Source organism: Pristiophorus japonicus, chromosome 6, assembly GCF_044704955.1.
Source record: "Pristiophorus japonicus isolate sPriJap1 chromosome 6, sPriJap1.hap1, whole genome shotgun sequence".
Lineage (NCBI taxonomy): Eukaryota > Metazoa > Chordata > Chondrichthyes > Pristiophoridae > Pristiophorus > Pristiophorus japonicus.
Genome location: NC_091982.1, coordinates 49,542,040 through 49,566,008, shown reverse-complemented (window position 1 = coordinate 49,566,008; position 23,969 = coordinate 49,542,040). Strand labels below are relative to the sequence as shown.

General features: G+C 47.5%; 2 pseudogenes; both read left to right on the top strand.

Annotated features, from left to right (window-relative positions):
* Nucleotides 1-21,212: 21,212 nt before the first annotated feature.
* LOC139266332 (U2 spliceosomal RNA) lies at nucleotides 21,213-21,447 on the top strand (annotated as a pseudogene).
* A 120-nt stretch (nucleotides 21,448-21,567) lies between these two features.
* Nucleotides 21,568-21,799, top strand: LOC139266446 (U2 spliceosomal RNA; annotated as a pseudogene).
* The last annotated feature ends 2,170 nt before the right edge of the window (nucleotides 21,800-23,969 follow it).

Sequence of the window (23,969 nt, the reverse complement as noted above, 5' to 3'; positions counted from 1 at the left end):
CGTGAGGGGTTTGTGGTCAGTTTCTAACGCGAACTTGGCCCCGAAAAGGTATTGGTGCATCTTTTTGACACCGTACACGCACGCGAGCGCCTCCTTCTCAACCATACTGTCCCCGCGCTCCGCCCGCGAAAGTGACCTGGAGGCATAAGCAATGGGTTGTAATTTACCCGCATCATTGACATGCTGTAAAACGCAGTCGACCCCGTATGCTGACGCATCACATGTAATTACTAGATTTTTACCTGGGTCAAAAAAGGCTAAAACACTGTTGGAACATAGAAGGTTGCATGCCTTATTAAAGGCGCGTTCTTGGGCGTCCCCCCAAAACCAATCACACCCCTTTCTGAGTAGCACGTGGAGAGGCTCCAGCAGCGTGCTCAAGTTCTGCATAAAGTTCCCAAAGTAATTGAGTAGCCCGAGAAATTAATTGTTGTTAAATTAATTAAAGTAATTGTTGCGGCCCAATGTCATCATTGAGACCCGACTGTAATTTTAACTCAGGCCTGAGTAGGGGATCCACCTGGAGTTAAAATCGGGGCCATATTGGTCTGTAATTACCGGAGCCTGACTTGTTCCCTTTGAATATTGCCATCATGTTGGTCTGTTTCCAATCTATTGATATCGACCCAGTGTCGAGTGACTCCCTCATGGTAGTCAATGTCTCACAAATCCCCTCCCTTGTGCTCCTTTAACAATCTGGAATAAATACTGTCTATCCCTGGGAATGTATTGCTTTGAACCTTTTTGTCCCATCTAGAACTTCTTTCTTAGTTATAGCAAAGTCATTAATTTTGCCTGGAATAATTCTATTTCAGGAGAGCAGACTGCTCATGCCTTCTTTCATGAAATCTTGGAGGAAGTAATCATTAAGAATGTTTTCTATTGTATGCTTGTCCTCTGTTTCAAGACCATTTGAATCTTTTATGGTTCTTTTCTGATTGCCCTCTTACTATTGAAATACAGGCAACTCTCGATTATCTGCACATGGATCCAACGAGAAACCATTGTAACGGGATTTAAAATTTCGGCCCGGGAATGCATCGGGCCAGTGCGTTCAGAGTCCTTTCGGCACGGGAAGGCATCGGGTTTTAACTTTATAATGTCAATCGCTCTAACGGAAAAATCGTTTACCCATCATAGCCCAATCCTTGAGCCCGTGGGACGGTGGAAGGGGTGATCGCTCTGGCTCTGCCTGCCTCTGTTCCGTGGTCTTGGCAGTTCCCGGGTGGCTCTGGAGAGGGAGCACGCTCCTCCAATGCTGCCATCTTACAGAAGGCCGATTGTCTCTCTGACTTCTCTCTCCTACTGTTCCTCCTTCTCCTTGTCCTCTTCCCCGCGTTCTCATTCTCCTCAGCCTAGTCCTCCTCCTGTGGTGGTCTCGCAATCCCTGCTGGCAAGGGCTGCACTCACATGATGGCCAAGTTATGGAGCATGCAGCATGGTCTGCTCGAAGATATTCCCGGTGGTGGCATTTGAGTGCTGGGCACGAGTGTTGGGGTTGCAGAGGGAGTCATGAGCTAGGTGGAGAGTGGATCGCCATTGTCTCCGATCAGCCAACCGCGAGCTTGATGTGGTGGCTGGAAAATTGCCGGCACACCAGTCTGGCACAGGTTGAAGGCATCGTGGCTCATGTCATGATAGCAGGCATTGACATTAAGGATTCTCTCTCTGTGGTCATTACGTGAGTGGTAGCCTTTGCGGTTACGGAAGATCTCAGGACTGTTATGCGGTGCTCACAAAGCTACATGAGTCCAGTCAATAACGCCCTGCACCATGGGGAAGCCCGTTATCCTGTCAAAGTCACATGCACGCTCGTCCCGTTTCTCTCTGGTGATTGGGAAGCCTATGTAGTCCCTTCTCCAGCTATAGCGTGCCTCAGAAACCTCCCAGACGCAGTAATGAATGGCGAACTGTGAGATATTAGCTATGTCTCCTGTTGCAGACTGAAAGGGTTTGCTGGCAAAGAAATTGGGGGCCACAGTGACCTTGACTGCCACTAGGAAAGCCATGATCGCCATGGTCTGAGGCTGGAGGTCTGGTAGCAGGAGGTGACAGAATTGTGTGACCACCTCCTTGGTGAAGTAGAGCCTTCTATAGATATGTAAAGAGAAAAAGGTTAGTAAAGACAAACGTAGGTCCCCTGCAGTCAGAATCAGGGGAAGTCATAACGGGGAACAAAGAAATGGCGGACCAATTGAACAAGTACTTTGGTTCGGTATTCACGAAGGAGGACACAAACAACCTTCCGGTTATAAAAGGGGTCGGGGGGTCTAGTAAGGAGGAGGAACTGAGGGAAATCCTTATTAGCCGGGAAATTGTGTTGGGGAAATTGATGGGATTGAAGGCCGATAAATCCCCAGGGCCTGATGGACTGCATCCCAGAGTACTTAAGGAGGTGGCCTTGGAAATAGTGAATGCATTGACAGTCATTTTCCAACATTCCATTGACTCTGGATCAGTTCCTATAGAGTGGAGGGTAGCCAATGTAACCCCACTTTTTAAAAAAGGAGGGAGAGAGAAAACAGGGAATTATAGACCGGTCAGCCTGACATCGGTAGTGGGTAAAATGATGGAATCAATTATTAAGGATGTCATAGCAGTGCATTTGGAAAGAGGTGACATGATAGGTCCAAGTCAGCATGGATTTGTGAAAGGGAAATCATGCTTGACAAATCTTCTGGAATTTTTTGAGGATGTTTCCAGTAGAGTGGACAAGGGAGAACCAGTTGATGTGGTATATTTGGACTTTCAGAAGGCGTTCGACAAGGTCCCACACAAGAGATTGATGTGCAAAGTTAGAGCACATGGGATTGGGGGTAGTGTGCTGACATGGATTGAGAACTGGTTGTCAGACAGGAAGCAAAGAGTAGGAGTAAATGGGTACTTTTCAGAATGGCAGGCAGTGACTAGTGGGGTACCGCAAGGTTCTGTGCTGGGGCCCCAGCTGTTTACATTGTACATTAATGATTTAGATGAGGGGATTAAATGTAGTATCTCCAAATTTGCGGATGACACTAAGTTGGGTGGCAGTGTGAGCTGCGGGGAGGATGCTGTGAGGCTGCAGAGCGACTTGGATAGGTTAGGTGAGTGGGCAAATGCATGGCAGATGAAGTATAATGTGGATAAATGTGAGGTTATCCACTTTGGTGGTAAAAACAGAGAGACAGACTATTATCTGAATGGTGACAGATTAGGAAAAGGGGAGGTGCAAAGAGACCTGGGTGTCATGGTACATCAGTCATTGAAGGTTGGCATGCAGGTGCAGCAGGCGGTTAAGAAAGCAAATGGCATGTTGGCCTTCATAGCAAGGGGATTTGAGTACAGGGGCAGGGAGGTGTTGCTACAGTTGTACAGGGCATTGGTGAGGCCACACCTGGAGTATTGTGTACAGTTTTGGTCTCCTAACCTGAGGAAGGACATTCTTGCTATTGAGGGAGTGCAGCGAAGGTTCACCAGACTGATTCCCGGGATGGCGGAACTGACCTATCAAGAAAGACTGGATCACTGGAGTTCAGAAGAATGAGAGGGGACCTCATAGAAACATTTAACATTCTGACGGGGTTAGACAGGTTAGATGCAGGAAGAATGTTCCCAATGTTGGGGAAGTCCAGAACCAGAGGTCACAGTCTAAGGATAAGGGGACCATTGGGAGGCCTTCGTGGAGCGACTCAACCAATACTTTGTGGCCAATGAGCTGGAAGAGGATGAGAACACTGCCAAACGAAGGGCGATCCTCCTTACTATCTGTGGGGCAACAACCTATGGCCTCATGAAGAATCTTCTAGCTCTGGTAAAACCAACAACTAAATCCTATGAAGAATTCTGTACGTTGGTCTGGGAGCACATAAATCCTAAGGAAAGCGTTTTGATGGCGAGATATCGGTTCTACACGTGTCAACGGTCGGAGGGCCAGGAATTGCTGAGCTATGTCGCCGAACTAAGGTGCCTCTCAGGACATTGCGAATTTAAGGGATTCCTAGAACAAATGCTTAGAGACTTTTTTGTACTGGGCATTGACCATGAGGTAATCCTTCGCAAACTATTGACTGTTGGAACTCTGAATCTAAGCAAAGCCATAACAATAGCCCAAGCATTTATGTCCACCAGGAACAACACCAAACAGATTTCACAGAGTAAAGAGGTTTCGACCAGTACTGTGCACAAATTAACGTCATTTTCGAGCAGGAATATACATGGCTGCTGCTGCATGACCTCAGATGACCCAGAGTCCACTATCAATCGTTAATGCGAGGCAGTTAACACCTTGTTGATGTTGTGGAGGTGATCATCGGGCCCATCAATGCCGCTTCAAGCACTATGCGTGCAACAGCTGCAGAACAATGGGACACCTCCAGCGAATGGGCAGGCGAGCTGCAAACCCTGCAAACCCTACAAACCACCACGTTACAGAGGAAGAGCGATCCACTGCAGACCAGGCTAAATTGGAGACTCGTACTGAGGAGGCAGAAGTGTGCGGGGTACACACATTCACCACAAAGTGTCCACCAATAATGTTGAAAGTTGAATTGAATGGAATTCCAGTATCGATGGAACTGGGCACGGGTGTGAGTCAGTCCATAATGAGTAAAAAAGCCTTCAACAGGCTGTGGTGCAACAAGGCACACAGGCCCAAGCTCAGCCCCATTCACACCAAACTAAGGACTTACACCAAGGAACTAATCCCTGTAATTGGCAGTACAGAAGTCAAAGTCTCTTATGATGGAGCAGCAGATGAACTCCCGCTGTGGATCGTGCCAGGGGATGGCCCCACACTGTTTGGCAAAAGCTGGCTGGGAAAAATCCGCTGGAACTAGGACGACATCCGAGCGCCGAGCGCCGATGCCTCATGTGCCCAGGTTCTGAGCAGATTCCCATCGTTGTTATAGCCAGGCATTGGAAGCTTCTCGGGGCGAAAGTGCAGATCCATTTGGTTCCCGGTATGCGACCCATCCACCACAAGGCACGGGCGGTACCATATATGATGCGTGAGAAAGTGGAAATTGAGCTGGATAGGCTGCAGCGAGAAGGCACCATCGCGTCAGTCGAATTCAACGAGTGGGCCAGTCCAATTGTCCCGGTACTTAAAGAGGACGGCACGGTCAGAATTTGTGGGGACTATAAAGTAACAATTTCTCGCTGCAGGACCAGTACCCGCTACCCAAGCAGATGACCTATTTGCGACCCTGGCTGGAGGGAAGACGTGCACCAAGTTGGACCTGACCTCGGCCTACATGATGCAGGAGCTGGAGGAGTCTTCAAAAGGCCTCACTTGCATCAACATGCACAAAGATCTGTTCATTTATAACAGATGCCCGTTCGGGATTCGGTAATCTTCCAACGGAACATGGAGAGGCTGCTAAAGTCGGTTCCTCGCACCGTGGTTTTCCAGGGCAAAATACTGGTTACAGGTCGGGACAACATTGAGCACTTGAAGAATATGGAAGAGGTTCTTAGTCGGTTGGATCACGTGGGACTCAGGTTGAAACACTCGAAGTGTGTTTTCCTGGCACCGGAGGTCGAGTTCTTGGGAGGAAGAATTGCAGCAGACGGCATCAGACCCACCGATGCCAAAACAGAGGCCATCAAGAACGCGCCGAGACCACAAAACATGACGGAGCTGCGGTCGTTCCTGGGACTCCTTAACTATTTCGGTAATTTCTTACCTGGGTTAAGCACCTTGCTAGAACCCCTACATGTGCAACTGTGCAAGGGAGATGACTGGGTATGGGGGAATTCACAAGAGGCTGCCTTTGAGAAAGTTGGAAATCTGTTGTGTTCAAACAAACTGCTTGTCCTGTATAACCCTTGTAAATGATTAATGCTAGCTTGCGATGCATCATCATATGGGGTCGGGTGTGTGTTACAACAAGCTAACGAATCGGGGATTTTGCAACCGGTCGCTTATGCATCCAGGAGTTAATCCAAGGCCGAAAGGGCCTACAGCATGATTGAAAAAGAGGCGCTGGCATGTGTTTACGGGGTAAAAAAATGCACCAGTTTGGCCTCAAGTTTGAGCTTGAAACTGACCACAAGTCGCTCATATCGCTGCTCTCTGAGAGCAAAGGGATTAACACCAATGCCTCTGCCCGCATCCAAAGATGGGTGCTCATGCTGTCGGCATACAACTATGTAATCCGCCTCAGACCAGGTACAGAGAACTGTGCTGATGCTCTCAGTCGGCTACCATTGCCCACCAACGGGGTGGAAATGGCACACCCTGCAGACTTGCTCATGGTAATGGATGCATTCGAAAACGAAAATCACCGTTACGGCCCGCCAGATCAGGACCTGGACCAGCCAGGGTCCTTTACTGTCTTTGGTAAAAAAATTGTGTCTTCCATGGGAGCTGGTCCAGCGTCCCAGCGGAGATGCAGGAGGCGATTAAGCCGTTCCACAGGCGCAAAGACGAAATGTCCCTGCAGGCAGATTGTCTGTTGTGGGGTAATCGTGTGGTCTTGCCCAAGAAAGGCAGAGATACCTTTGTTTGAAAACTGCACAGCACCCACCCAGGAATTGTAATGATGAAAGTCATAGCCAGATCCCATGTATTGTGCCCTGGCATCGACTCAGAGTTAGAGTCGTGCGTGCGCCAATGCAACACCTGCTCTCAGCTGAGCAATGCAACAAGAAAGGCACCGCTAAGCTTGTGGTCGTGGCCCTCCAAACCATGGTCGAGGATCCGCGTGGACTATGCGGGCCCATTTCTAGGCAAAATGTTCTTGGTTGTCGTGGATGTTTACTCAAAATGAATTGAATGTGCAATAATGTCTCTAAGCACGTCCACGGCCACTATTGAAAGCCTGTGAGCCATGTTTGCCACGCACAGCCTGCGTGATGTCCTAGTCAGCGACAATGGGCCGTGTTTCACCAGTGCTGAATTCAAAGAATTCATGACCCGCAATGGGATCAAGCACGTCACATCTGCCCCGTTCAAGCCCACAACCAACGGCCAGGCAGAACGGGCAGTTCAGGCCATCAAGCAAAGCCTGAAATATGTGCCGGAAGGCTCCCTGCAGACCCGACTGTCCCGACTGCTGCTCAGACCCCACTCACTCACCGGGGCTCCCTCAGCCGAGCTGCTCATGAAGAGGGCACTCAAAACAAGGCTCTCTCTTGTCCACCCTGATCTCCATGATAATGTGGAGGACAAGCAGCGTCAACAAAGTGTGTACCATAACCATGCAAATTTGTCACGCGATATTGAGGTCAATGGCCCTGTGTTTGTGCTCAGTTATGAACATGGTCCCAAGTGGTTCACTAGCACGGTCATAGCCAAAGAGGGCGTTTCAGGTCAAATTGGCCAATGGACTAACGTGCAGAAAACATTTGGACCAAATCAAATTGCGGTTCACCAACAGCTACGAACAACCCGAAGAAGACACCACCAACTTTGACCCTCCAACACACACACAAGTGGCAACCGACATCATGGTTGACCATGAAGCTGAACTCAACATCCCCAGCAGCCCAGTGAAGAACTAACCAACTCGCCCACACCCGCATTTGTACCGAGACGATCGACAAAGAAGCGAAAAGCCCCAGATCGTCTCACCTTGCAAATAAGTGTACTATTAACTTTACGAGGTAGTGATGTTATGTATTTAACCCCTTGCAACCTGTATCACACTACCACCAGAGGGCTTACCTGTTGGAGTCCCAAGTGATACCAGCATCCCTTGGGAGCACGGTATATAAGCAGGCCACCCGCGACGTACGTGCACTCTGGAGTCTTATTAAAGGTACTAAGGTCACACTTGCTCAGTTTCATCCTTTATTATGAGTGTATCAACTTGTATTGGTGATTCATTGTGTGGTCTCTGTTTTGTGGTTCTCATCTTCATAAACCAATCAAGCTTTGGCCCAGCAGTTCACATCATCAAAACCATTCTGTATTCTGTGGCAAGTGTCTCACCTCCTGACTCCCCAAAGCCTTTCCACCATCTACAAGGCACAAGTCAGGAGTGTGATGAAATACTCTCCACTTGCCTGGATGAGTGCATCACCAACAACACTCAAGAAGCTGGACACCATCCAGAATAAAGCAGCCTGCTTTATTGGCACCCCATCATCACCTTCAATATTCACTCCCTCCACTACCAGCGCACTGTGGCTGCAGTGTGTATCATCTACACAATGCACTGCCCAGGCTTCTTCAGCAGCACCTCCCAAACCCACAACCTCTACTGCCTAGAAGAACAAGGGCAGCAGGCACATGGAAGCAACATCACTTGCAAGTTCTCCTCCAAGTTACACACTATCCTGACTTAGAAATATATCGCCATTCCTTCATCATCGCTGGGTCAAAATCCTGGAACTCCCTCCCTAACAGCACTGTGGGAGCACCTTCACCAGAAGGACTGTAGCGGTTCATGAAGGAAGCTCACCACCGCCTTCCCAAGGGCAATAATGCTGGCCTTGCCAGCGATGCCCACATCCCGGAATGAATAAAAATAACTCCTTAATTTCATTATGGTAGCACAGTGTGATTCTCATGTGACCAGTACCTTAAGTTAGCTATTTCAGGTGGTAGGGTGAGGGGAGGGGGGTGGGGGAGGAGGCGGGACTGTGGGGGGGGGGGGGTGGGTGGAGGTGGGGGGGGAGACCCTGAGTGCAAATCCACAGAAAGGTAGAGGAGAATCAAAGGATCAACCACCTTGGACAATTCCCTTAAAACTATGCCCCCTCGTAATAGACCCCTCCACCAATGGAAATAGCCTCTTACTATCCACTATGTCCAGGCCCCTCAATATTTTGTACACCTCAATGAGGTCTCCTCTCAACCTCCTCTGTTCCAATGAGAACAAACCCAGCCTATCCAATCTGTCCTCATAACTAAGATTCTCCATTCCAGGCAGCATCCTAGTAAATCTAGGTAAGAGAAGAAAACTGGAGGAAAAGCTCCCCAATTGTACATCTTAAAAAAAAACCTGATATTGCAAGCAGGTATTATTATAGACTTCGCATAGTTTAAAATCAAAACTGCTAATTTAACATCTAGATTAACTTAGACACCAGCATGCAGTTTTCACTCATATGTTCAAGGGCATGTTTCATTTCCACCAGGAGCTGTGCTCCAGTAAAATAAACAATCTCTCACTAATGATTGAGTCTTGGGTGTTTCCTCACTAATAAAAAGAAGTTTATAAAAGCTCGCTTACACTTGTCACACTCACCAATTATTGAACTTTGACCCTTTCACTGGCGAGATCTCTGATTCTCTATGAAACAGACCAAACGGGTATTGACTCTGTTATGCTTTAAAGTGATGTAATAACAGGTTCTAATGAATTAAAAGGGGTTTACCTTAACTGTGGAATTTTCATTTATACTCAATTGTTGGCTGGTAGAAAAACATTGCTGATTTGATAATACTGTATTAAATTGGCATTCTTGATTTTCAGTTTTTTAAAAAACCTGCCAAACACAGGAAGGCTGCCAATTATTTATGAACTAAAAGGTACTTCATGGATAATGGAGACAAGCATTACAATATAATCCACATGATTTTTTTCAGAGTTGGAAAAATACAGTAGGACAAATTAGGGTTTCATGATTTATACAGCACCTTCCGCGACCTCAGAGCATTCCAAACTCCATCACACCAAATACAATACTCTTGAAGTATAGTCACTGTTATTCTGGAGGCAAAGATGGCAGCCAATTTGCACACAGCGAGATTCTGCAAACAGAAAGTGAGATAATTGACCAATTAACTTGTTTTTGGTGGTGTTGGTTGACAAATTAAAGTTGGCCAGGACACCAGGAGAAATTCCTGCTCGTCTTAGTATAGTACCAATGAAATCTTTCACAGGTGGGCGGGGACTTGACTTAAAATGCTATTTGAAAGGCAGCATTTCTGACAATGAAGCACTATTATTTAAGTATCACTCTGGATTATATGCTCAAATCCTGGAGTGGGGCTTGAACACACAACCTTCTTTCCTCAAAGACAAGACTTCTATCACTGAGCCAAACTAAGCAACTTTATTTTATCATTTATCTTCCACGATAAGTAAGTTCCACGAGTAATGATTCTTATGTTCCCCAATAGCTTGGTGGATAATAGCCCTCCACCACCCCTGCCCCTCAGCACAACTTGCTCACAAGACTTGTTCTGAAGCCATCTATTAGGAGATACATAAGCTATTCATACCCATGAACTACCTGCTTCCCCAGAGTTTTTATACTTCATTGTACTACCAGAACAGGTTTGAATCCTGCATCCAGGCTTGGCTCCAAAAAATGATGTTTGTATTCCCAAAGTGCAAAACCCAAATCTGTTGCAGAAACATTCCCTTTCTCAAAGACAGATCATTGTGGGAATGCAGCATCAGTCACTGCCACGCTAACAGCTATTGCTGAGGGGCTTCTAGCCAGCATGTGTCAGGCTGGGCATTATTGTGATTGGTAACTTATGACAAGATTAAGCTTTGAGATTTGAGTGAGTATATACAGTCCACAAGATCACAACAACTTCCATTTATATAGCACCTTTGAAGTTGTAAAATGTTCCAAGGCAGTTCATAGGAGCATTATCAGACAAAATTTGAAACTGAGCCACATAAAGAGATATTAGGACAGGTGACCAAAAGCTTGGTCAAAGAAGTAGGCTTTAAGGAGCAACTTAAAAGAAGAGAGGGAATTGGAGAGATTTAGGGAGGGAATTCGAAAGAATATTTTATGAAGATGTCGTATGTGTGTGTGTATGTAGACAAAAGAATAGAGTCCAAATTTTAAAGGTTTAAGATTTCCCCCTTTTGACGATACTACTCAGTGACTGGCAGATTATCTGGAGAGATTGATTGCCTTATCTCCTAGTTGTAGTCATTATTGAGACATTTAGAGGCCACCAAAATAAATCCTGTACTTGGGTTCTAAATGGCCTCAATTTTAACTCCAGGTAGATTCCTCACTCAGGCCTGAGTTAAAATTACAGTCGGGTCTCAATGATGTCATCGGTCTGCAACATGCATGTGTAAAGAAGGACCCTGTTGTCCTTGCTGCCTGCTCAGATTAAAATTGCAGATCTTACAATCATGGTGGCTTTCGGACAGGTATGAACCCGGGCGATTTTAACTGCCCATCCGCCAGCTTTCTGCCAAGCGAGTAGGGTTAAAATCTAGGTTATGCAACATGCAACACACCACAATAAACTCAGCGGCTTGGTCTGGGTAGTACTGTAGCCTGCCACCAAAGTGGTCCAGGCATCTGAAGCGCTGCTTAGCTAATCCAATTGTCTTTTCGACGATGTTGCGTGTAGCTATGTGACTTTCGTTGTAACGCTTCCCGGCTTCCGTCATGGCATTACGCAGGGGGCTCATGAGCCAACTGGCAAGGCGATATTCTTTATCCCCCAGCATCCAACCGTGGTCTTCTGGCTGATTGATAAACAGGTCAGGGATAACACTCTCACGCAGGATGTGCGCATCATGGATGCTGCCTGGAAATGTAGCATTTACTGCCATGATTATTTGGTTGTGGTCAACAATGAGCTGCACATTCAGGGAGTGGAATCCCTTTCTATTATGAAACACCTCCAGGTTCTATAAAGTCTATTGCTCCCTGCACCTTGGAGAAGTTTGCTATTCTCGAGAAACCTAAAGCCCTCTCAATTTGTGCCTCCCTGGTCATAAGGAAGCTTATAAAGTCTATCCTATGAGCGTAAAGGGCTTCAGTCACCTGTCAAATGGAGCAGTGTGTGGCGTGCTGAGAGATACCACAGATGTCGCCAGCTGAAGCCTGAAAGGATCCAGATGCGTAGAAGAATAGTGCCGCAGTAACCTTTACCTCAACAGGCTGTGCGGTCCTGATAGTGCTGGTAAGCTGCAGATCCCCCTTGATGAGCTGGCATATCTCATCGATGACCTCCTTCTGGAAGCGCGGCCTCCTAAGACAGGCGTTTTCAGACAAGTTGAGGTAAGGTGGCTTTTCCCTGTACCTTCGCCGGCTGTACGTTCGCCTCCTCTGCCTCTGCATTACGCTGCCATCCCTTCAATTGACCCTTTCTGACGCCAGCGTGTGAGCAGTTACCAGTAATGGCAGAGAAGCTATAGTCCCCATCATTATCACTAATATTATCACATGCTATAAATACCCTTTTTAGTAAAAAAATGCCTAATCTACTAAAATAAAAACTAATATTATTATAATTATTAATAAATAAAAGAATAAATGTGAGTGGATCTTTCTGTAAAAGACCCTTAAATAACTCACAATTTATAAGCTTGCGTTTTTTAGCAGCCTCGTCCATTCCTCCGACATTCAAAATGGCGTCTGTAGAACCGAGTTCTGTGAGGAAGGCCCGGGAAAAGCAACTATTCTCCAGTGATGTTCTCGGCGAGCGATCGGCCCGGCAATGTGTGGGCGATGTGCCGAAAGTTGGGCTGGGCGATGTGCGGGCGATCACCTCAGCGATCATCTTGTCGATGGGAGCGGAAAGTTGGGGGGAGAATTTTCCGGCAATGTTCCAACCTAACTTTCCACTTTTCAGTCAAAATGGGCGATAGTAGGCTGTTTTGGGCAATATATGGGCACTAGGCCAGCGATGTGAAGCGAAAAGTCTAGCCCTAAGACTATGTCCCCTAGTTTCAGTCTCCCCTACAAGTGGAAATATCCTCTCCTTGTCGAGCCCCATCATTATCTTATAACTTTCAATAAGAACTCCCCTCATTCTTCTGAACTCCAATGTATATAGGCCCAATCTACTCAACCTATCCTCATAAGTCAACCCCCTCATCTCCGGAATCAACCTAGTGAACCTTCTCTGAACAGCCTCCAATGCAAGTATATCCTTCCTTAAATACGGAGACCAAAACTGCACACTGTACTCCAGGTGTGGTCTCACCAATACCCCATATAGCTGTAGCAGGACTTGTCTGCTTTTATACTCCATCCCCCTTACAATAAAGGCCAACATTCCATTTACCTTCCTGATTACTTGCTGTACCTGCATACTAACTTTTTGTGTTCCATGCACAAGGACCCCCAGGTCCTTCTGTACTGCAGCACTTTGCAATGTTTCTCCATTTAAATTGTAATTTGCTTTTCTATTATTTCTGCCAAAGTGGATAACCTCACATTTTCCCCCATTATACAGTTGAGCATCCCAAATCCGGCAACCTCGAGATCGAGGCCGATCCGGTTTTTGTGTTTTTCCGGACTTCGTAATGTGTTTTTGATGTCCAAAATCCAGAAACACCCGAGCCCAGGTTTGGGTGTTCCCAGATTTTGGAACGTCAGAAAGGGGGTGGCGGGGGGGGGGGGCGGGGTGGGGGGACGGTTGCTCTCCGAGAAGCTGTTCGGGTCGCCGGCCCCATCCAGGAGGTCATTGGGCGGAGCCCAGCCACTGAGTTGTTCAGGACAGCCGGCGCTGTCGCAGATGAGGTGTTGGGGCAGGCCGGTGAGGAGGCCCCGAGGTAAGGGCAGCGACGGCGAGCGGGGCAAGACGAGGGACGGCGGGGTAAGGTCAGCGGCGGTAAGGTGAGGCCCGAGATTGGGCAGCAGCGGGGCTTCGAGGTCGGCAGGGTCGGCAGGTCCGGATTCCGGAACATTTTACGGATTCTGGACGACCATGTCACCAATCGGTCCGGTGTCTGGATTCTGGAACATTCCGGATTCCAAAACTCCGGGTTTTGGACACCCAACCTGTACTCCATTTGCCACATTTTTTCCCACTCACTTAGTCTGTCTATATCCCTTTGCAAATTTTTTGTGTTCTCCTCACAATTTGCTTTCCCACCCATCTTTGTATCATCAGCAAACTTGGCTCTCTTACACTCGGTCCCTTCATCTAAGTCATCAATATAGATTTTAAAAATGTAAATAGCACCCATCGAAATTATAATTATCATCCTTGTTTTCAAATCCTTCCATGGCTTCATTCCTTCCCATTTCTATAATCTCCTCCAGCTACACAAGCCCCCCTGAGATATCTGCACTCCTCTAATTCTGGCCTCTTAAACATAGTGTCAGCTGTGGCTCAGTTGAAAGCACTCTTGGCTCTGAGACAGAAGGTTGTGGGTTAAATTCCAACTCTAGAGGCTTGAAGACATAAATCTAGGCTGACACTCCAGTGCCGTACTGAGGGAGTGCTGCACTGTCGGAGGTGCCGCCTTTCGGGTGAGATGTTAAACTGAGGCTCCATCTGCTCTCTCAGGTGGAAGTAAAAGATACCATGGCACTATTTTGAAGAAAAGCAGGGGAGTTATCCCCGATGTACTGGCCAATATGTATCCCTCAACCAGCATCACTAAAACAGATTATCTGGTCATTATCACATTGTGGGGGCTTGCTGTGCACAAATTGGCTGCCATGTTTCCTATATTACAACAATGATTATACTTCAAAAAGTACTTCATTTGGGACACCCAGTGATCATGAGAGGTACTATATAAGTGCAAGTCTTTCGTTTTATCCCCAATTTTAATCGCTCCACCATTCTGTTACCTAGGCCCTAAGCTCTGGAATTCCCTTCCTAAACCTCTCCACCTCTCTACCTCTCTTTCCACCTTTAAGATGCTCCTTAAAACCTCTTTTTTTTAAATTTCAAAATATACTTTATTCATATAAAAAATTTGCACAATACATTGGAAGACAGTTCAGTACATTTAGATGCGGTCAGCAATTCCATACAATACATTTGGATGCTGACGGCAGTTCCGTTCAATTCATTTGCTTGCTTTACATTTCGAGGTACATTTCAGTACAATCCAGGATACATTGTAATACAGTCATCATATTAATTTACTAGTGGCACTATACGGTACACGGAATGGGTGAGGGTACAGTTACATTTCTTTGCAACATACATTACTAAACAGAACTTGCAGTATACATGGCACTACATAGATTTTTTCAGATCACGGTGCTCTATGTATACAAAAAGTTTACAAGTACAGCCCGAGGGGAGTTTTATACTGATTCCAGCCCCTGGGTTTACCGTGGCGGAAGGGCTTTAAACTGTGGCTCTTCCCCACCGTGCCTTTGCGGCGGCTGCACCAATTTTTAGTGCGTCCCTCAGCACGTACTCCTGGATCTTGGATTGCGCCAGTCTGCAACACGCAGACATGGACATCTCCTTGCTCTGGAAGACCAGCAAGTTTCGGCAAGACCAAAGTGCGTCTTTCAGCGAGTTGATGGCCCTCCAGCAGCAGATGATGTCTGTCTCGGTGTGTATTCCTGGGAACAGCCGGTAGAGCACAGAGTCCTGTGTTACGGAGCTGCTTGGGATGAACCTCGACAGCAACCACTGCATCTCCATCCAGACCTGCCTTGCAAAGGGGCAATCCCGAAGGAGATGGATGACTGTCTCGTCTGCACCACAGCCAACTCGGGGGCAGAGTGCCGTGTCTCTGAAACCCCAGCTGTGCATGAAGGATCTGACGGGTAGGGCCCTCCTCACCGCCAACCAAGCTACGTCTTGGTGCTTGTGTGAAAGCTCTGGCGATGAGACATTCTGCCAGACGAGTTTGACAGTCTGCGCAGGGAACCACCCGACAGGGTCCATCCTCTCCTTCTTTCGTAGGGCATCCAGGACCTTACGTGCCGACCACTGCTCTATGGCCTTGTGGTCAAAGGGTTTTTTTGTGAAAAACTTTTCCACGAAGGACAGGTGGACAGGCATGGTGCAACTGTTGGGGGCGTTTTGCGGCAGCGTGGCCAGACCCATCCTTCGCAACACCGGGGACAGGTAGAACCTCAGCAAGTAGAGACACTTGGTGTTTGCGTACCGGGAATCGGTGCACAGCTTGATGCAGCCGCACACAAAGGCGGCCATCAGGATGAGGTTTTTTTTTAGGTTAAAACCTACCTCTTTGGCCAAGCTTTTGGCCATCTGTCCTAATAATCTCCCTCTGTGGCTCGGTGTCAAATTTTGTTTTATAACGCTCCTATGAAGCACCTTGGGCCGTTTAACTATGTGAAAGCTGTTATATAAATTCAAGTTGTTTTTGTTATTGCTCAGAAATAAAGGCCATTCAAAACAAGGTGAACACTTCAAAAGTATTGTTCGCTGAAATTCCCATTCTTCTTCTTAGGCAGTCTCTTGGAGTTGAGGATGACTTGCTTCCACACTAAATCTGAGTTCTCAGGTGACTGAAGAGTCCAATGCGGGACCTACAGTCTCTGTCACAAGTGGGGCAGACGATGGTTGAAGAGACGGGTGGGTGGGGTGCTTGGGTTGCCGCACACTCTTTCTGCTGTTTGCACTTGGCTTCCGCTTGCTCCCGGCGAAAAGACTCAAGGTGTTCGGTGCCTTCCCGGATACTTCTCCTCCACTTTGAGCGGTCTTGGGCCAGGGATTCCCAGGTGCTGGTCGGGGCATGTTGCACTTTATCAAGGAGGCTTTGAGAGTGTCCTTGAAACGTTTCCTCTGCCCACCTGGGGCTCGCTTGCTGTGTCGGAGCTCCGAGTAGAGCGTTTGCTTTGGTACCTGATACATTACCTGATACATTTCGACACCTCTTGTGTTTTTTCTGCATGGTTCATTGTTGAAGTAAAGTTATATCTCCGTGACAACAAAACAAAATTGAATTTGAAATGTCTCTTTTATACCAGTGTTTTTGTTGGTGGTGATGACACTCAACACAAAAGGATTGTACTTATTACAAAAACAGTAGAAAACGGCAGCAGAAAGCATACCTGAGCTGCTGCATTCTCACCTGGCAGGAATGCTCCGAGGTAACTGTTGTGTCTGCTAATGTGATCTCTTTAACAGACAGACTGTTAACACGTTGCAGATCCCTTAAAGGCAATTGAATGATTGCAGTCTAGATAAGCTGATGGTTTTTGTTGGAGTTTCCAAGATTGTTGTTGCAAAACTCACTCATTCAAACCTAACAGGAAGAAAATACCACAGTAGTGAAATCTAATTTAACTGGTTGGAAGTAAAGGGGCAATTAACTTTTTGTGGGGGTCGGGGGGGGGGGGTGCGGTGCAGGGGGTGAGACAGTGAACTTTCACCTCTGGTATTTCGATTCAAATGCAGAGTGATATAGGTTGCTTATCCCATCTGTCTGCCGACTGTAAGGATCCTACCTGAAATAAGTTGGGGGCAGTTTCAGTCAAGTTTCTTGTGGGCACGGACTCACAGCACAAAATTGCTCCCAACTAAAATAGTCTCACTCAGGGAGGCACGAAGGTGGCTGGAATGTGAAATAGACAAATGTCCAAAAGTGGTGCAGGAGGGTGCGTTTCGCCCCTGGGGCTGAAGTACATTGGGGCAGGAGACAGGCAGCTTTACTCTGCATCTAATCATCTAAGTCTGACCTGGGATTGCTCAATACTTCCTCATCCCAGCAACATGCAATCACCTTCATAAATGTAACATTTACGAAAGAAAAAAAAGCTTTTTCTAGAAAAGTTTTATAAGCAAATGATACTGTTTGATTAAATGAAACTGTTGTACATTAGCACACTGATACATTTTAAACCCTCTTCCCCAAACTTTTTAATTTTTGAAAGCACATTACCTGACTCCTGAGATAAGACGTCAGGCATTTGGAATGTAACTGTATAAAATGAATTTAAATTTCCCTTCCAGAATTTTAATGATAACATTTTGTGGCTAACATCAGAACGATTACAAAATCTTCACATGTGAGTTGAGACATTGAGTATCAGCAGGTATTTGATTGTGAGTGAGTGTGTGTATGAGAGTGTATTTGTGTGAATGAGTGTTGGTTTGTGTGAGTGAGTGTATGTGGATGGGAGTGAGTGAGTGTGTTTGTTTGAGTGAGTTTGTGTGTATGGGAATGTCTTTGTGTTGCTGCCTCCACAAGATCTTACAAATCCATTGGCAGGATAGACGCACCAACTTCAGTATTCTCGCTTAGGCCAACATCCCTAGCATTGAGGCATTGACCAAGCTCGACCAGCTCCGTTGGGTGGGCCACATTGTCCACATGCCCGATGTGAGACTCCCAAAGCAAGCGCTCTACGTGGAGCTTCGACACCCAAGCAAGCCCCAGATGGGCAGAGGAAACGCTTCAAGGACACACTCAAGGCCTCCTTGACAAAGTGCAACATCCTCACCGACTCCTGGGAATCCTTGGCCCAGTCCGCCCAAAGTGGAGGAAGAGCATCCAGGAGGGCGCTGAACACCTTGAGTCCCATCGCCGAGAACAAGCAGAAACCAAGCGTAGACAGTGGAAGGAACGTACGTCAACCCAGGCTCCCCGGCCACCCTTTCCTTCAACCACTGTCTGCCCCACCTGTGACAGAGACTGTAGATCCCGCATTGGACTCCTCAGTCACCTGAGAACTCATTTTTAGAGTGGAAAGAAGTCATCCTCGACTCCGGGGAACTGCCTATGATGATGATGTTTGTGTGAGTGAGTGTGTGAGTATGGGAGTGTGTTTGTGAGTGAGTTTGTGAGCATATGTGAGTGGGTTTGTGAGAGCACATGTGTGCATGTAGAATATAACCATAAGCCCAATTCTGTCCTCTCTCATTGTCTATAACATGGGCAGTTGAAATCCAGTTTCACTTACATTTTATTAAACTTAGAAATATTAAAATAGTTTTCCTAGTCAGCTAAGGTATTTTAATCAGCAACTTGAGGGTTCAGTTTTGGTCTCCTAATCTGAGGAAGGACGCTCTTGCTATTGAGGGAGTGCAGCGAAGGTTCACCAGACTGATTCCCGGGATGGCTGGACTGACATATGAGAAGACACTGGATCACCTGGGCCTTTATACATTGGAGTTTAGAAGGATATGGGGGGATCTCATAGAAACATATAAGATTCTGATGGGACGGGATAGGTTAGATACGGGTAGAATGTTCCCGATGTTGGGGAAGTCCAGAACCAGGGGACACAGTCTTAGGATAAGGGGTAGGCCATTTTGGACTGAGATGAGGAGAAACTTCTTCACTCAGAGAGTTGTTAACTTGTGGAATTCCCTGCCGCAGAGAGTTGTTGATGCCAGTTCATTGGATATATTCAAGAGGGAGTTAGATATGGCCCTTACGGCTAAAGGGATCAAGGGGTATGGAGAGAAAGCAGGAAAGGGGTACTGAGGGAATGATCAGCTATGATCTTATTGAATGGTGGCGCAGGCTCGAAGGGCCGAATGGCCTACTCCTGCACCTATTTTCTATGTTTCCATGTTTCTAAAAAATGTCTGAGGGGTAAGAAATGTCATTGACCTGAAACTACGGGCCCAAGTTTCCGATGCTGCTGAAAACGGTGCACCTCCGTGATTTACGTAACCTGTCTGGGAAAAAAAGTGCACCGAAATCTTACCGGGGAATTTTCCAGTCGTCCTGGAGCGTGGCGTGGTGCAGCGGAGTCTCCCTGGGGTGGAGCAAGTCGACCGCAGCCAGCAGGGGGCGGGGCTAGGGATCAGCGTTCTTCTGAGTGCCGGCAGCGTTGCGCAGGCACGTTGGAGCATGCGCGCCTGCGCAATCGCTCAGCAAGGCGTTTTTCATCCAGTCTGTCTTTGAATGGTGTGGGTACCGGAGAGGTGATCAGTGGTGGGGAAGCATGGGAAAGGGATGGAGAAGCACGGGAAGGGATGGAGGAGCATGGGTTGGAGGGCACTGGGGAGGTGATCGGTGGTGGAGCAGCATGGGAAGGGATGGAGGAGCATGGGAAGGGATGGAGGAGCGTGGGTTGGGGGGCACTCGAAATGATCGGAGGGTCGGAGGAGAGAGCAGGGGTGCCTCCACCCAGCCTCTCCTCCCCCCCTCCCCACCCCCCGCCCCGCCGCGTTCAGCCCCTCCCTCCTCCAACCCCTTCCTCCCTCATCCTTCTCTGACCCCTCCCCTCTCCACCCTCCCCCTCCCTTCCCCTCCCCCTCCCCTCCCTCTTCTCTCCCCCCTCCCCACCCCCTCCCCCCTCTCCCCCCCTAACCTCACCCCTCCTCCCCCCTCCATCCTCATCCCCTCCCGCTCTCTTCCCCCCACCCCCCACCCCTCACTGTCAGAGACAGAGAGAGAGAGAGACACTGTCAGGTACAGAGAGAGAGAGAGAGAGACACTGACAGAGACACTGACAGAGACACGGGGAGAGACACTGACAGAGAAACGGAGAGAGACACTGTCAGGTACAGAGAGAGAGAGAGAGAGAGAGAGAGACACTGACAGAGACACTGACAGAGACACGGGGAGAGACACTGACAGAGAAACGGAGAGAGGCTGACAGAAACACCTTCCCTTCACATAAAGGTAGGACTTCTATTTTTTATTTTTTATTGATTATTACTTTGGTCTTGGTGCTTTAGGTGCAGGGTTCCTTCTATTTTTTATTAATTCATTGCTTATTACTTTTTGTGCTTCGTTTAGTGCTTGGTGCTTTAAATGTACTTTGCTTCTTTAATGTTGTTGTGAAGGTATTTCTGGAAAATTCTCTAACTTCCCTTCCCCCCGCCCTGTTGTGATGTTGATGTGTCCTTTATGTTTAATGCTTCACATCCCTCGTCTCTGGCTGTGCCTGCACGAAACTTAACTCTAGGTAAGGTTTTTCAGAACTTACAAAAGTGGACACTTACTCCATTCTGAGTTAGTTTGGAGTAAGTTTTTGCTGCTGAAACTTGCAAAATATGCCTAAGTGGCTGGACACACCCCCTTTTGAAAAGAAATACCTGAACTAAAATGAACCTAAACTAACTCACTAGAACTGGAGCAAACTAAGTGCCGAGAATTGCGATTTCTAAGATACTACAAACTAAACTAGTTGCTCCAGAGCAATTCCACCCGAAACTTGGGGATTAACTCTGGTTCTCTCTCCACAGATGCTGCCTGACCTGCTGAGTGCTAAAAAAGACTTGCATTTATACCGCACCTTTCACGACATCAGGACGTCTCAAAGCTTTCTACAGCCACTGAAGTACTTTTTGAAGTATAGTCACTGTTGAAATGTAGGATCCAACATTTCCTCTTTCTTTTTCAGATTTCCAGCATCCAGTACTTTACTTTTGTATTTTAATAACAATTTGATAACTCACCAAGGCTTCATCGGCAGCACCTCCCAAACCCACAAACTTTTTCACCTAGAAGGACAATACAGCATGCTCAGGCAAACACCATCATTCCCAAGTTTCCCTCCAAGTCACACAACATCCTGACTTTGAAATATATCACCATTCCTTAATTGTCGCTGGGTCAAAATCCTGGAACTCTCTCCCTAACAGTACTGTGGGAGTACCTTCACCACACAGGCTGCAGCGGTTCAATAAAGCGGCTCATCACCACCTTCTCAAAGGCAATTAAGGTTGTGCTTCTCGGCCTTTTGGCTAAGATCAAGTGTAGTACCGTTTCTGACCAGCCACCATGACCTCCGGGTGGTTTCTCCCTGGTCAGGAAGGTATATGCTTGCATTTTTGGAAACAGGAGGTGGGTGGGGAGGGTTGACCCATCCACCTCCACGGAGGTGTGTGGGGGACCTGACCCATCCACCTCCATGGCACGAACCTGGTATTGCAGTACTTCCAGGAACGGTGCAGTGGCTCTAGGCCTTTTGGCTAAGAGCATTGGCGCAGAGTGATCCTTGGCATGTGCAAGGTGATCTCTGGCGTTTGTGATTTGACAAAGAATTGGAATGATTGGCTACGAATTTAAAAAAAAAAACTCGGCCTCGCGGCCTTTTGGCTAAGATCATGCGTAACTGACCTGACCAGCCACCATGACCTCCGGGTGGTTTCTCCCTGGTCAGGAAGGTATATGCTTGCTTTTTTGGAAACAGGAGGTGGGTGGAGAGGGTTGACCCATCCACCTCCACGGAGGTGTGTGGGTGGCTTGACCCATCCACCTCCATGGCACGAACCTGGTATTGCAGTACTTCCAGGAACGGTGCAGTGGCTCTAGGCCTTTTGGCTAAGAGCATTGGCGCAGAGTGATCCTTGGCATGTGCAAGGTGACCTCTGGCGTTTGTGATTTGACAAAGAATTGGAACGATTGGCTACGAATTAAATAAAAAATAAAAATAAAAAATTTTTTTAAAAACTCGGCCTTTAATAAATAAATAAATAAATGCTGGCCTTGCCAGCGATGCTCACATCCCGTGAACAAATAAAAACAAAAGCAGTTGTTAGAAATTATTTGATGGCTCATCTTCCAGTTCTGAAGAAAGATCAGCGACCTGAAATGTTGGCCAGAATTTTCCGGGGTGACAGCGGGCAGGTGGTGGGCCGGGTGGGAATGTTGTTACTTTTGGCAGTGGGTTAGGGACCCACTGTCATCTCGCCCCCACGCACCTTTCCTCCAGGCGGGTCTGTCATTGCAGAGCCGACCATGTTAACAGAAATGTTACATAAACATTGGATAATCATCATCATCATAGGAAGTCCCTCGGAATCGAGGAAGACTTGCTCCCACTCTTAATATGAGTCCTTAGGTGATTGAACAGTTCAATACGAGAACCACAGTCTCTGCCACAGGTGGGACAGATAGTCGTTGAGGGAAGGGGTGGGTGGGACTGGTTTGCCGCACATTCTTTCCGCTGCCTGCGCTTAATTTCTGCATGCTCTCAGCGATGAGACTCAAGGTGCTCAGTGCCCTCCCGGATGCACTTCCTCCATTCGGGTGGTCTTTGGCCAGGGACTCCCAGGTGTCAGTGGGGAAGTTGCACTTTATCAGGGAGGCTTTGAGGGTGTCCTTGTAACGTTTCTGCTGCCCACCTTTGGCTGTCATCGCAGAGTCGACCATATTAACAGAAACTTTACATAAACATTGGATAAAGCACCCAAGTGCCTACCCTCGTGTGTTGTTAGTCGGTATGATTGCACTAGGATGAGGATGAGTGAGAGGGGTGGCTAGTGAGATGGGGCTGTGATAATTTAGATAGGGAGAGAGGGATGGGTGGAGGTGCAAGGTAAGTTGGTGTGAGTAAGGATGTGCAGGAGTAGGGTAGGGAAGGCAGAGTGATGGGGATGTGATGACAGGATGAGGTTGAGTGTGGCTTCGTACTAACATTTTGTGATCGACTGAGATCATTGAAAAGTTTGCAGCACTGCACCCAGGTCCCCCTGAGCACATCCCTGCTTGTGCCCACCTCTGCAATCTGCAACCAGGCTGCGTTGGTCTCCTGGGGAGGTACCTTACACCCATCGGAAGGGAAGAGGACCTCCCTGCGTGCTGTGACTCCCTCCGAGTCATCAGAGAGCCTGGGTGCAACTCTATGCCTCTGTGCAGTCATTGTCAGTGTTAGCAGCAATCCAAAGCTGTAGTGCGCTGACAACACTATGTTAGATTAAAATTCAAATCTAATGTGGCCATGGTCTATTTAAATATCCAAGCTGAAAACGCGCCATGAATGACATCACCGGGTAACAGGCTGGGCAGACTTAATAAGCCCCATTAAGGTAAGTTCATTTTCAGCAGCGGGATGGAGCCAGCAGTGAGGTCACGACCCACCATGGAAACCGTCCGCACCAGACCCGCCCAGGTAGGCAAAATTCTGTCCATTATCTCAGTTTCTCTCTCAACAGGTGCTGAAGAGCAAGGGAGTGGGAATCATTGGCTAGCTCTACCAAAGAGTCAACACAGGCATGATGGGCCAAATAGCCTCCTTCTGTGCTGTTTCCTGCTATGATTCTATGCTGCCTGACCAGCCTCTACTGTTTTTATTTCAGTATGCCCCAGGTTTAGTCACCGTTCTATGTTACATTACATAGAATTACATGTTAAGGGAATTTGGATTTTAAGGGAATCGAGGGATATGGGGACAGTGCAGGAAAGTGGAGTTGAGGTCGAAGATCATGCATGGTGGAACAGGCTCGAGGGGTCGAATGGTCTACTCCTGCTCCCAATTCTTATAGCATATACGGCAGAGAAACAGGCTGTTCGGCTGATCTCAGACCAATCAGCAGTGGGAGAATGCATGGTCCCTTTGGGCGGGTGGGGGTGGAGGGGAAGAGTGGTGGGGGGACTCAGCTTCTTAGTGAAAAAAGAAAAAGAAAGACTTGCATTCTTTCATGACCACCGGACATCCCAAAGTGCTTTACAGCCAATGATGTACTTTTTTTTTGGAGT